A 14,347-nucleotide genomic window follows, 5' to 3' on the forward strand; every position below is an offset into this window, starting at 1 on the left:
TAGCGCTTTAGTATTAGCTTCCACTAAATACTATGTTGGTGTAGCACTTTATCGTTAGCTGAACTAATGTTTATAATCAGCCCATTGCCTTAAAGTTAGCAGAACTAACTTTTTAGTTACTGTTGTACACCACTGCTTTTGAGGGATGTTGTAATTTATTGAAAAGCACCATAAAAACATCTGAGCTCGTTCTGCCAATCAGCGATGTCCTGAAGAAAGGCAGGAACTGCACTGAAACATCGTCATTTCACAGTCAAACCACGTTTTCTGAATATATCCTTCATGTCCAACAGAGACCCAGTCTCTCTCCTCACACCCATGACCTTTGACATCATATATATGTTGTGTTTGTTGCTTGTATGACAGATTCACATGCATATTCATACCTGCATATGGCCCAGCAGAATGAAGTCTGTCTACTTGCTGCAGACTCTGCAGAGCGCACCAGGCAGTTCATTACTGGCTCTTCTCTGCCGAGTCCAGTGAAATCCCAGGGAACTTGTCCGTGTGTCTGGGAAGGCCTGATGTTGGTGGAATCATTTTCAGTAGCGTACGTGTCTGCGTGGGAGGACGACTCATCAGCTTGAGTTTTGTTGTGGGTTGCAGAAAAGGAGTAGAGTTGTGTTGAGGACTGTGAGCGTTTGTAGTGGAAAGGATGGCGGCTTTGGGCCATGTAAACTGTTGGGGGGTGGTGCATGTCTGCATTTGTGCACGCAGCCGTGTTGTTGAGTGGTGTGTGGGAGTGTGTCTGTGCGTGTTGTGTGGCACACTCACAGGCTTCTGTTGTTTGTGAGGTGAGAAGAGAGAAAAGTCCCTTAGCATGCCTCCACCTCCTCTTGCTCCATCTGCCCATTTTGCTCGGTTCTCCATAAATTAAAAACGCTCTACATCTGCTTTGGGGTACATTGTTAGTTGTGTGCATTTGGTGGTTCCTCTGTTTATGAAAAATTAAACACTTTCCTGCATTTGAATGTCCTCCCCTCCTTCTCCCAAATCCCCTCTGCTGCATGACAGAGACCAACGCTTCACCCCTCCATGTTGAGAGGAAGACCTGCAGAAGAAAACTGTTTAAATGTAAAAAAAAAAATATATATATATATATATATATATATATATATATATATATATATATATATATATATATATATATATATATATATATATATATATATACATACAGACTTAACATATGTTCATGGTTATAGTGAACAAATGTGTAGAGGCTGGAAATGTCAGTCAATAGTGGAAAGATGGTTTGCTTTTCCGGCAGGAAATAAACCAAAACAAAATATGGTTTGGCAAACAAACTAAATGATAAAATATGATAATCAGATGTCTGTTTTCACATTTTATCCTTACAGATTTTTCTAAATGTCTTCAGACATCCACACAGAATTCATTTGTTTATTGCCAAAAACTTATTCACACACTATTGTTAGATATTTAACTGAACACCACAAACTGGGCCAAAACGAAGCGCAGGCTGCTCTTAGCGCCACCAGCCTATGGTTGGAGTAATGAGTGTAATCAGAGGTTATGGTCACAGTGTTGTGCTGTACAGAACAGCCGGGTCACTGGGGAGGCCCTGTGTTTGTCTTTGACGTTAGCATGCAGGGCTTCGGGGCAGTCATATCTGGCCGTGGTTTGGTAACCGTGGGCCTTGCAGCAGAACAGGTGCTGTGGGCCGACGGGGCCATCAATCTCACACCGGCCCGTCTCTGTAGGATTCAGGGTTAATTATCATCAAATAAGTCATTAAGGAGAGAGATGGAGGCAAACCGTGTGAGGGGCTGCTAACCTTGGCAGGAGGGGCACATGTGGTTGGTTGACTTAACTTTCTGTTTGATTGTGTTGCTATGGTGACTGATTAAAAAAACCAGTGACAGCAGCGTCAGGACAACTAACAAAAATCAATCAAAATATTTAGTCCTGTTTTTTGTCTTAGTGTTTCATGATTTGATAATAATCATAATTATTATAAAATGCTGTTACTGTTAACATACTTTTATTTCAGACCTAATTTCACCCAGTTTAGTTGAAATTTTTGTTATATTTGCAAAATTATCATGCATTTATTATTAGCATTAGGGATACTTCTACTTTTCAAATAAAATGTGGATGAATTGAATTTTAATCTATATTTTTCTCTTAGTTCATACAATCGCAGGTGATTGACATGGTTTCTTAGGGGCGTTACAGTGGATCCCCCAGCCCCGTACACACGAGTCAGACAAGCGATTGTGACTAGCTAAAATCCACAAATACTTCAGAATCCGTATTTAAATAGTTCAAACATACATTAATATGCCAAGTTAGCCCTACTGCAGAAGCTAACAGTCTTCCTGATGTGTGTTCTTGGGGATTCAGCCAATCAGTGGCAAGGGACGCTAATGTTGCTCCTGGATTGGCTGCTTTGCTAGCGTCAGCCAAGTAGCATTGCATTTACGTATTTCAAATTCCCAAATTGCATTTTCTTTAGAAATTTTTGGATTTACTTCCTGAAGAACAAATCATCCATGAACAGGTCGATTTTCCATAAATAATTTGGAATTTTGTTACATAGAAAACCCACAAACACTGAACTGTTTTGTTCCGCAATGTTAGCTATTTTTGTGTATATGTTCAAAAAAAATTTTAATGTCATTTCTTTTTGTATGTTTTTATCCTTTTCACATTTTCCCTTCGTTAGATGGTGTGAACTGACTTGCTTTATTTTGTGTTGTTGCGTAAATGTTGGGTTATAAACTGATTTTTCTACAAAGCTCAGGTTCTCAGCTGAATTAGGTAAATCTAATGACTGAAAGCCTCAAAGGTGAGAGTTTATGGTAGAATTATATAGATTCATAAAGCACACATTTCACTGCATCCCACCTTTAGTCTTAAAGTTATCCATCTAGGAGTGGATTGTTTCATAATGCAGAAATGGAAAATGTCATTTGGGATCTTTTTCAGGCTCTTAACATATTAATTGGCACTGCAGCGAATGTCAGATCTTACAGTAAATTGTATCCAGTGTAGTCAACGACACCTGACCTATTGAAAATTTTACAGTGTACTTATACCTTCATTTATCTACTCAATGCTCCCATGAATATTTAAGGCAGACAATTAAACCCCGGCTGACCTGAGGGATGGAGCAAAGCTAGCACAGCCAAAGCAGGGCAGCATGAAGACGCTCACCCCATCAAGCAAATCAGAGATCCCTGAAACTCCAGACGCCTTCCACGCTCCCACCTTACACAGAAAATTTCACATCGGCATCCGCGCGCTGTCAAAGTGTCAGGCGGTCACAGAGCCTTCGCCGCCGTCTGACAGCCATATCACACATGTGTCATGTTTATGGGGGAATCAGCAGAGGCGGTTTGTGTATGTAAATGTTTGGTCAGGGTCAAAGTTAATGTATGTCAGTGTCCAACTTCACCTTGGTGTGTTTAACACAGAGCAGGATGTAAAAGGAACGCCACTCCGTACGCAGAGCTATGGTCACAAAAATCACAGCAAAGTGTTTATTATGCATTGTCTTACTAGTATTTGTGTCCTTGAACTCTCTTTTTTCACATTTTGGCACATTACAACCAGAAACCTGAATGTACTTTATTGTGATTTTATGAAATAGTTCAACACAAAGTTGTACATAACTGTGTAGTGGAAGGAAAATGGCACATGGTCTTTTTAAAAAAAATGGAAGTTTTCTAAATGGTCTTTAAGAAGTCTCATAATTAACTGTCCATCCATCCGCCCACCGGCTTTTTCAGACTTGGTCATTGGACAAGAGGCGTGGTACACTGTACATAAACAGAGACACACAGGATCAGCAACCACACACACTTATACCTAGGGTCATTTTACTTGGCAAAAAGAAGGACTTTACAATGTTGTATTAGGGCCATAAAAAAAAGGAGTAAATTTACACCAAAAACCTGCCGATGAATTTCTGAGCTTTAAAAGTCAAAAATTGTCTTAAAAAATCTCATTTTTAGATTAATCTCAGAAATCCTTCCCTTTTTTTCTATCTACGTTGCCTTAATACACTGTTGTAGAACTCACCAAGGTTTGGTGGAGGTTACATTAATCAGTCTGGTCATAACCAGGTCGACATCAAGTGATGGAGACTGTCGTCTTCAGTGCTTGATGTTTGCCACAATTTCTGGACTTTTTCTGCAATGGTTGCCTCTGGCATTGTTCTCTTACGGTTTTGTTGGTAACTTGGCGGTTGGCAGAGACTCAACATTTTAAAAAACCTTTTCTTTAGTTCAGTTTTACTTGAGAATGGTCCAAATTTCAAATATCCAGAGAAGAACAGACAACATACGATAATGGAAGAGGAGCGTCCTGGTCCTCAGGGAAGTTTGTCTTCCTACCATCAGAGTGATGCAAACATCAAAACTGGAGACACAGTCATGCTGCTCAATTCAGATTCTGCTGTTGACGTTGCCTTGTTCTGTCGCCAGTGACGAAGGAGGAGTCACTTCTAACATAAACCAGTCTGTACAAGTCAGATCATTTTCCAAATGCGATGAGATGTAGATACTGTTTCTGCTCTCCTAATCGCTTTATAATAATTTTATAAGTGCAGGCAGATTAACATCCTATTCTAGTGATATTGTCATATCCTCAGGTTAAGTTCAGTCCTGCGTATCAGAAGGAAATGGCATTGAATGAAAGCCTTCATGTACCGTGTTAAACATATATTCCAGCCACAGCAATTCATTTTCAGTATGTAAACCCATCAGTCAAAAAATAATGTGAGGAAATTCAGATGTAAGAAACTTCTTTGTCACTGTGGCTGTAGTTCTGTCCTTCTAAACTTTAATGGTTTGAATGAAAATCCCCAAACATGAACTCTATTACCCTGAGACATCCGAGCCACGATCCAAAGATTCAGTGCAGAAGTGTTTCTCTAAATTGCTTCTGCACATTGCAATACCCATTTTTGATTTTTCTCAGGCCCACATCCAAGGTTCCATTTATGAAAAATGTCTGGTTAGGGATGTATCATTACAACAATCACTGCCACTGCTGGATCATTTCTTCTCAAATAGACATCTAATGTGAGGACATGGACTGTCCCAGGGCCGGTTTTCCACGTATGCTATTACTCTGCGCTAACTGTGAGCTTCGGCAGGCAATCTGCATCCAGCTGTGCAGCATGTTGACTGCGGGGATGGAAATCACACACCTTGTAGAAACGCTTTTATCCCTTTTACAACAGCTTCGTGTAGCTATGCATCCATGCATATCAAAGCAGCAGATCTCTAAGATCTGGGAGAGAAATTACAACTCGTATTGAAGATAATAAACTTATTTTTTTATTATTTCTCACTTCCTTCTGTCTCCTAACTTTGTTGTTACAGCAGTGCAGCGTGTTCAGTCTGGCTCAAACCGAGATGGCACATAGACATCCTTTAAAATCAAATCAAACTTCCTATCTTTCCTCTTTTCATCATTTCTTTTTCAACTTAAAAGCTGCTTCCTGACCGTAAGGTGTTACCAGAAGTTTGACTGGTCGGATTTATATATATATATATATATATATATATATATATATATATATATATATATATATATATATATATATATATATATATTTATACGGCCTCGGAGGATTGCTGAAAATATGTTCCTGCAGGTCTGGAGGAAAATAACAGCAATTGTGACTGCCATGTTGACAGCGCGCTTCGCTCCAGTATTTTCACTGTCAGATTAGGATCAGCTGTAAAGCTCAAGGAAAGAATGATGAAGGTCAGAGAAGACAATATCAAACTGACAAACGGCAACAACTCAAAGAAAACCTGAAAATGGTAAACAACACGAATAAACTGCATGTAGGGTTCAACTAAGGCGCATCACATTTAATAAAAATGGATTAAATTAATTCTTTTGTTTTTATTTGAAGCACGGTTTGTCAGAGGTTTATCTTAATCTAATATGACATTTTTGCTTATCCTAAATTGCATATTTTGTCACCAGTTCTCGCTGAAGATGATGGGTTCCATCAGGTCTGATCTTTTGGGTTATCAAGGCTAACATTTTCCACAATTTCAAACTATCAAATTTTTTCAAGAACAGCTACCCTAAAAAAGAAACACAACAACAAAAATATACGTAATGTGGCCACAGAGAAGTAAAGATATATGTAGCTATTCAGAAGAAAACAACATGGATTTGGTTTGATGCCAAAAGTTGTGAATTAGTGATTAAAGGCGAAAATTTACAATAGTAAAGCCAAAATATTCAGACATTATAAAGTCAAAAAAGTGATTGCATGAGACGGTGAGGAACATGGTTGCATCACAATGTTGTTCTGTTAAAGAAAAAGAACCCAGATCTATCATTTAAACAAAACTTACAACATTAATCTCAGAGACAAACATCTGACTTTAAAATCTCTAAAACTTTGGGGGAGGGGGTTCATTCAAGTTTCTGATTTTCAGTTCCAGTGGATACTGTAATTTACTCCTCTCATCATGAAAAACTTTCTGTTTCCTGGCAGACGTTTCAACGTCCGAGATGTTTTTCTGGTAAATAATTATTCTAGAAATCTCTGTAGTTTAATAGCATCAAGTAGCTTGAGAATGGTTAGATGCACTGTCACTGCATGAGAGATGAACAGCTGATTGTTTCTGGGTGAAATGTGGTGGTAGTAGTATAGTGATATGGGAACAGTTAAATCAAAGACTTTTAGCATTTACTGCCATTCTCTGAGATCATTTGCATATTTTATAAAGTTTGTTCATCAGAGCAGCACATTTCTAATGTGCACACGCAGTAGTAGTGAAAAATGCACGTTATTTTAGTTTTTCACCATGTATTTCATCTTTAAAACATGATTTTGCAGAATATGACGTTCTATAATTAGATGACTTCAGTGGATGACAGTGATTGGTCCTTTTCTAGGGGCGCCACTGGCTCCTACGTGGTAGAGAGGAAACCTGGAGTTGTAACGTGAGCAGGTCCACACGCCCACACACCCGGGATTAGGACTCTAATCATGTGGACAACATCCACCTATACATGTTTAATTGGCTCTTGTGCCTGCGTTGAGCAGGTGCTGACAACATCCCACATGTGATGTTTATCAGAAGCGCGTGGCGGTCCCGGCTCCGCCCCGCACCGCGCCCCCTCCCCTGAGGGAGGCAAAGGGGGCAAGAAAATGGAAAATCTGCTCCACATTTCCTTTGAGTTATTTCTCCCTGTATGTTTGAGTCTTTTCAGGGGCCTCATTTGGAGAAAAAAGTCCATCTCCACCCACTCATGCCCCCTCCTCGCTCCACGTATACGCACGCTGTTATATACAAAACATTATTAAAATTCAACACATATTGCTAAGGAGAGCGAGAGAGGAGCGTTGCAACATCCAGATGGATGCCCCTTAAATCTGTCTTCAATTAGTCTGCTCTAACTTCCATCTTCCAGCTGAATTCTGATTAGCTGATCTGCTAATTTACTCAGCCTGGCTGGAGAGCACTTGGTCCGCCCCCTCCCCCTTCTGAGAGCAACCTAGCTGCTTTTGAGTATTGTGAACCTTTGATCACAGACTCTCTCATTAATGATAAAAACCAATACCTTTAAATTTAGATTTCGTGTCCACGGAGCTTTCCTCTTCTCTTAAGATCATGCTGTATTTAAATGAAAGAATAAAATATATGATTTATTAAAGTAAGGCTTATGGTAACACGTTTGAATCGACACAGCTCCATCACAATAATTTAGAATATCAACCAAAGGTTAATTTATTTCAGTAAAAGACATCAGGAAGTGAAGCACAAATGTTTTGTATATCTATTCCACACAGATTAATATATATTTAGTGTTTATTTCTTGATTATTCTGGCTTACAGTGAATAAAAAGCCAAAATTCATTTTCTGAGAAATCAGAACTTTAATCATTTTAACAGAAAGTTTCTTGCCTTTTTGTGTAGAGCGGTGTCCCATTGAGACATTTGATTATGTACAATCTGGTCCACAATTCAGGTCCATCACAGACCAGGAGGAAGTAGTGAGACGGTCTAATGAAAATTTCTAATCATGGAAAATTTGAATCAGCCAAGATATCAGGAAGAGAACCATGGACGTCAACAAGTCTGGTTCATCCTTAGGGAAATGTCCAGATGCCTGAAGGTTCTACATTCATCTGTTCCATCACAGCATTCAGAACGAAGATGGGTTCTGTGGTGTGAAGTGAGCAAACAGACCCAACAACAAAAGCTAAAGACCTTTAAGCTGGTAACAGCATAATTATCCAGAGAAGTGAGTTCTGCTCTTACATGGACTGAAAGGCCACTCAGAGAGGAAGAAGCAAAAGTACTGAGGAACAAAGATGTAGAATTTTGCACACAAGTCCTGGGATCTGATGAGACAGAAATGAAAGCGTTTGGCCATAATGACATTTGGTAGAAAAACAATGAGTCTTGTAAAACCATCCCAGCTTTGAAGCACAGAGGTAGCAGGATCATACTGTCGTCTGGTTTCACTGCAGGAAGAACATCGCAACATAAATCACGAGGGAAGAAGATATTGAAATATGTCTCAAGACATCAGACAGGAAGTCCATCACGAAGCCCTGACCGTGGCGAGCGAGGCGGATGGCTAACCTGGGTCAGGTGCACCAAGATCGGACCCGAAGTTTTTCAAACTTCTGAGAAACTGGTGGGAAAAATAAGCTATTAAGTTACTCAAGAAATAAATGTAAATTTTAGAATAATAAGAGAAAGCTAATAAATAATATGTATAAAAATCTCTCCTTACTTATTCTGGCATTTAACAAGGACAAAATAACTTGGGTTCTCCAAACATAGCAAAAGTTTAGTCTGATTTAATTTCACAGAGGAAAAATATATATTTTTACACAGAGCATGTAAATATCTGTGTTCAGCTTTATGTGAGTGTTAGTCAGTTTTACTAAAAAATAATTTACCAATATGCACCTGTGTAGTTCTTTCCATGAACTTGGATCCCGCCCCATCTCTCTGTGACCAGCTGCTTCCCTCTTGTGGCCAATCAGGACACAGTTACCTGCAGGACGTAAATATCAGCAGTTACATTTTCATATTTACACAAACACCAATGTTTCCTTCTTAATAAATGAGAAATTTCCTTCTTGTGTTATGGTTTTCACAGAACTCCACAGACATTGATCTGCATTACATGGCTTCCATGCCCACCTCTTTGTGCCGCCACAGAAAGTAATTCAGCAGGGAGCTAAACCACGGCATTAACATATAGAGTCCTGATTTAAATCCCATTCTCTCATCCATTCATTTAGAAGAGTAATGCCAGCAGGTTGTACAGCAGTGGCTTTTCACCAGGCTCTGATTAAGCTTCAGTTTGATAATGTTATCTGATTACACGGTAAACAGCACCATGATGGATAAGACCTCATTACAATATGATTGTGAGAGTTTATGGCGCACAGAGGCAGGAGGTCTTAAATTGCGGGACTCTGGCGGCGCTTCCTGCTCGACACAAACAAACCGGCACAGCCAGCTCAAAGGGACTGCAGTTGGCACAGTTCACTTCAGCCAATTTCATTTTAGGTTCTGGCATCAACTCTGAAAGTACAATTGTTAACAAGTTTGAGTATATAAACAACAAAGTGTTAGGCCATTTAATTCATCTGTGTTATTGTCGTCCCCTCCTGATGCCTTGAAATAGCTGCCAGAGACTCGGGAGACCAGCTGGTGTGGAGACAGCAGACGTGTTGTAAGTCCTGAACAAAACTACAGTAGGAGAGAGTGACAATCACAGCCTGACACCTCCGCTTCAGTGAAAGATGGGGTGCGTGCGTGTGTGTTGGGGTGGGGAGGGATGCAAACTTCAATAATAAACCTGTCAACACTCCAATCTGAATGCCCAGAAGTCCCAACTGTCTCAACCCTCTTCCTCTGGCGATAGCTATCAACATGGATCCTCCAGAGAAACAGCATCACATCTATCAGTCATACACACACACACACACACACACACACACGCCCCCACGCCCACACACAACAGCATCTCTATTTGTCCCATTATACCCTCAACACAGGCTAAAATGACTCCAAGCTTCTGCAGGATGGGAATGGATGAACATCGTACGACTTGGAGTGTGTGTGCCTGTGCATAAGAGTGTGCCATCAGTGGCTTCATTGCCGACCTGGTCTGTGGCACGGACCCGCAGACGGCCTTGTTTGTTTGTTTCTGCTGCTGTAATCCTCAGCTGAGGGTTGATGTGCGGCTCAGAGCTGCAGCTGTGATTCCCGCAGGCCTCTGGGAGTCTGAGCTCCATGCTATGTTCTGGGAAAGGGAGAAGAGAGAGAGTCACAGGAGAACCAGCCTTTCCTGCACCTGATCATTACCATGCTAAATTTCTATTGATTGCTGTAGCCTAACAGCTAAACTGTGAGATATTCCCCTGACACCGGCCCAGTGCTGGTTCTGTGGTAGTGCGCTTCTGGTAATCCAGAGAAACCACATCTTATGCTCTGTTTGGCCACAAGGGGAAGGAAGTACTGAAAACCTCAGTGTTTTTCGGACAATAAGTGATATTTTCCACACATGGAGAAATCAGAAGAAACTGGATTAGAAACTGTTCTCCAATCTTAAAGGATGTGGAAGCCTCTTTCTGTCCCTTGATCTTCAGCTCTTCTTTTAGACTTAAAACAGATAATTGTCTGGGCCTTCAATCTGCTTTTTATCTTTTTCCGACACCAGCTGAGATTTTCTTTGCCTTTTCTTTCATAATTACTAGTCATGTTTTTTATGCGCATTTTGAAGTATTGCATTAGAAAAGGTTGATTTAAATTATTCAAAATAACTGTCAATTTAGCATAAAACGTTTTTACGTTTAGGTGGTTTTTGGCTTTCCTGAAAAAGAGTTAATGTGGATCGAGACAGAAACACATTTGCTGAATAAGTTCTGACATAACAAACTACCTGACATCACTGAGCAGCTGTTTCCGCTGTTGGCGTCCATTAGAGTTGCATTTCTTTCTCTACGTCTCTGGACATCGTGTAGCATCGACAACACTAGTTGACATGAAAGAACAATTACAACGTGCCTGATAGCAAGACATTCCTGGAAACTTTTCTCTGTTTTTCTGAGATGTGTGGTCCATCCTAGTTTGCAACCGCTACTTCCTGTTTATTACAGCCGTGCGTGGCGTCAACATCAGATGAATTACACTTTGAGTAGCCTGGTTGATTCGATACAAACTATTAGATCAAAACACACTTAACTCGCCTTTTCTTTTGTTTTTCTTGATAAAGTGCTAAACAAGTACAAGCCATTTACCATCTGTATGAAACATTAAGAGCAACTTGTTCTTAATGGGTTCTTTGGTTCTTACTGTTAATTTCACACCAAAAGGCCCATTTAAAATATATTTACTGAAATTTTTTTTTGAAATATTTTCCTTGATATATAAATGGGTACTGATTAAATCTTTATTTAAGACTTGATGATGCCTTTCCTCTGTGTTTTCTAATAAGCTGCATCACTCCCATGTTTCCCTCCACATCCACATCCTGAATGCAGATTCACCATGGTGGCGGTCCTGAAATGGTGGGCATTGACAGCTTGCACATTAGGACTCTTCCTGCTTTTTCTTACCTTGCACAAGTGGATGAAATTAATATTTGTGGTGTCATGCTTCCTTTCACCACACATATGTGCATTCCCTTGACCTTCTCATCAGCAGATTTGTGCAAAAAGCCCTGGGGTAAGATTGAAATAACGCTGAGGCTTTTGAGAGCGCCACATGTTGGAACGACTGTCTGTTGGCTGAAAACATATCTAGAGGTGGAGGCAGAGGAAAAGGAAAAAGCTCAGTAGCTGAACCTCGCAGAGCGCCCCTCAGGGGACAGCAGTAATTAAACAGTGATTAAATTAAGGGGCAATGCGGGCAAAACGCCGGCTGATTGACACGCGGCTGCCTCCTCTCTCTCAGTTCAGCCGTGTCGTGGAGCATTGCCTTCTATTGACCTCCAATTACCCACCCACAATAAATTCTTCAAGGTCCAATTTTCAAAAACTACTTTCTTAACTGTGTTGAGCGCACAGATCGCTGCGCTTTTGTCTGTGAAGAGGCTGAGCAGCATGACTGGAACAGAGAGGTTAAGAAAAGAAAAAGAAAGCCGGCATCTTTGTGGCTCAAATGTTATCAATGTTTACTTAAGATAGACTTACAAACAGCTGTGCTCACGGAGTGGACATACAAAGGTACACTACGAAGAAACTGCAAGTGATTTATTTTTTTGTTTTTTTGAAATGTACTCGTGCAGAATTTAAACCATGCTCCCTTTTCTCCAGCCAACAGCTGGGCAGCTTTAGAAGTGGCTTATCAAATACTCCCCTGCAGGGTGGAAACACAAGAAATTACCTTGGGCGACTTCTTAAACCCAAAGCAAATAGACTGAGAGGAAAGCTGAGCAACAGCAATAAAACTAGCTTTAACAAAACAATCAGAGAAAAAAACGAGATGTTGAAATTGCCTTCCTCCTGCTCTTAAATTCCCCACACATTCCCAGGTTAGTCCTGTTGCCACGACGCCTGGGTCTTCAGGCCCTTGTATAGATTTTTATAAACTGAGACTTGCCGTAATCAACATTGTACTAAAGGTTTAAACGATCTGTTAAGTCCTCTGATCGTGAAGATGCTCCTCTTGCTCGGTAATCCAAATTCAGATAGCTGAATGTGTGATGGCAGGCAGAGCGGAGGCCCACTTTAAAGGATGAGTTCAAGATGACTGCTATTGATTAAGAGCTGAATGAGAACGGCTCCACAGTCATATAGCTCATGTTCAAGGCACTCAGCAAACCTCCAGGCGTGAACATACTGTAGGTTATCAGATCGCAAAGAACGGAGACGACAATTAGCTCTATTTCCTGTGGTTAAAGACATAAAACATAGATATCAAATATTTATCAAGAGTTTCAAGATATTAGTTACTTTACAGTGCTTCTAAAACGCTTACTTCTTACAAGTGATGGAACCATAAACCAAAGTATAAATACTCTTCCATTAACATTTGGTTAAACATCTCTGAGTAAGTTGCATCTCAGACTAATTTGTAACCTCAGCACACCTCTGAATGCTCGACCGCCTTTCTTATCAGAATAATAGAGCTAAATTAAATTTATGGGTTTACTGGCACAGCCTGCTTTTAAGCGCAGTCCACAGATTTTCAGCATGGTTGAGGTTGACTCATTTGTTATTCTGCTTTATCCATTCCAAAACCAACTTGGAGTGTGTTGGCGTTCATTAGCCTGTTACAACACGGAATAGCAAATCAGGTTTACAGATCAGACCTTCACTGTCCACCCCAGGTGAAATGATGCATCAGAGCAACCCAAGAATCACTGAGGGTCAAGGGTCACCAACCACAACAGAGCCGGTGGACTAAGAATAAAAATAGCTCCTTCAAAATTGACAGCTTGTCTGTAATATGGAGTTGTTCATATCGTCCACATGGAAAAGCCAGTTATTGATTCATTTCACCACAGTGACAGAATTTGTTTCTTTCGGGTGTTAAAACCTAAGAACAGAGAACATTGCACCAGCAGTCAAGCTTGGTGTTGGCAGCATCATGCTGGGGGATCATTAATCCAATCACTGTGTGGAGTGATTGGATTATTGAAGATGGAGAACTACCTTCACATTCAGCTGAAACCTGAGAACATTTGTTGTTCCAAACCCAAACTTGCATCAGAACTGGTTTTGTAAAGGATAAACTAAATTAATCCTGCTGAAACTTTGTGAGCTACATCTGAACGTGACTTTAAACCAGCTCTACTCTTTCTGATAAGTATAGTGGTCAAATATCCAGGAATTAAGCTTCTCTGTGGTTTCTCTGAAACTTGCTAAGAGGCGACTAACCAAATAACTGAGGGTGTGTAGGAATAATTTTGAGGTTTACAGAAAATATGCAATACATTGAAACTCCTGCAGCAGATTCTTGCTTGACATTTATCCCCATGGTCTGTTCATGTAAACTTTTAAAAGGCATTATATTTCTGTTAAGGTACTAGAAGAAACAAACAAACAGAAAACAGGGGTGGTTTTGTGAATGTAGTTGTGCTCAGAAATACCAACATAACACATTAAGCAGAAATCCAACAATCCCTGGTCTGAACCCTCGGTGCATTCCTTTGCTGCTGATATGTGTGCTGGAATGAAAGGAGAAAGGATGTGGCCACTGATAACATATGAATTTAATTTCTTAGTGAAACACTGGAACTGTAAGACTTTAGCCCTCCGGAGCATAAATTGTGCAGTTGATTTGCTTTTGTCAGACTTTGTGACGATGGCGTGCGAAGACAGGCCTAATCGCAGCGGCTCCGCCAGCTCTGACCCACCTCATCATCCTTG

At 40.4% G+C, this 14,347-nt stretch overlaps 1 long non-coding RNA gene across 1 annotated transcript; it reads right to left on the reverse strand.

Moving 5' to 3' along the window:
* Positions 1-8,080: 8,080 nt before the first annotated feature.
* LOC111612298 lies at positions 8,081-11,175 on the reverse strand. The gene is made up of 4 exons (XR_002754528.1): positions 10,915-11,175; positions 10,136-10,275; positions 8,928-9,015; positions 8,081-8,646 (listed from the first exon to the last, which is right to left on the reverse strand). It is a non-coding gene; the product is annotated as an uncharacterized LOC111612298 (long non-coding RNA).
* Positions 11,176-14,347: the final 3,172 nt, after the last annotated feature.

This window comes from Xiphophorus maculatus, chromosome 19 (assembly GCF_002775205.1).
Source record: "Xiphophorus maculatus strain JP 163 A chromosome 19, X_maculatus-5.0-male, whole genome shotgun sequence".
Classification (NCBI taxonomy): domain Eukaryota; kingdom Metazoa; phylum Chordata; class Actinopteri; order Cyprinodontiformes; family Poeciliidae; genus Xiphophorus; species Xiphophorus maculatus.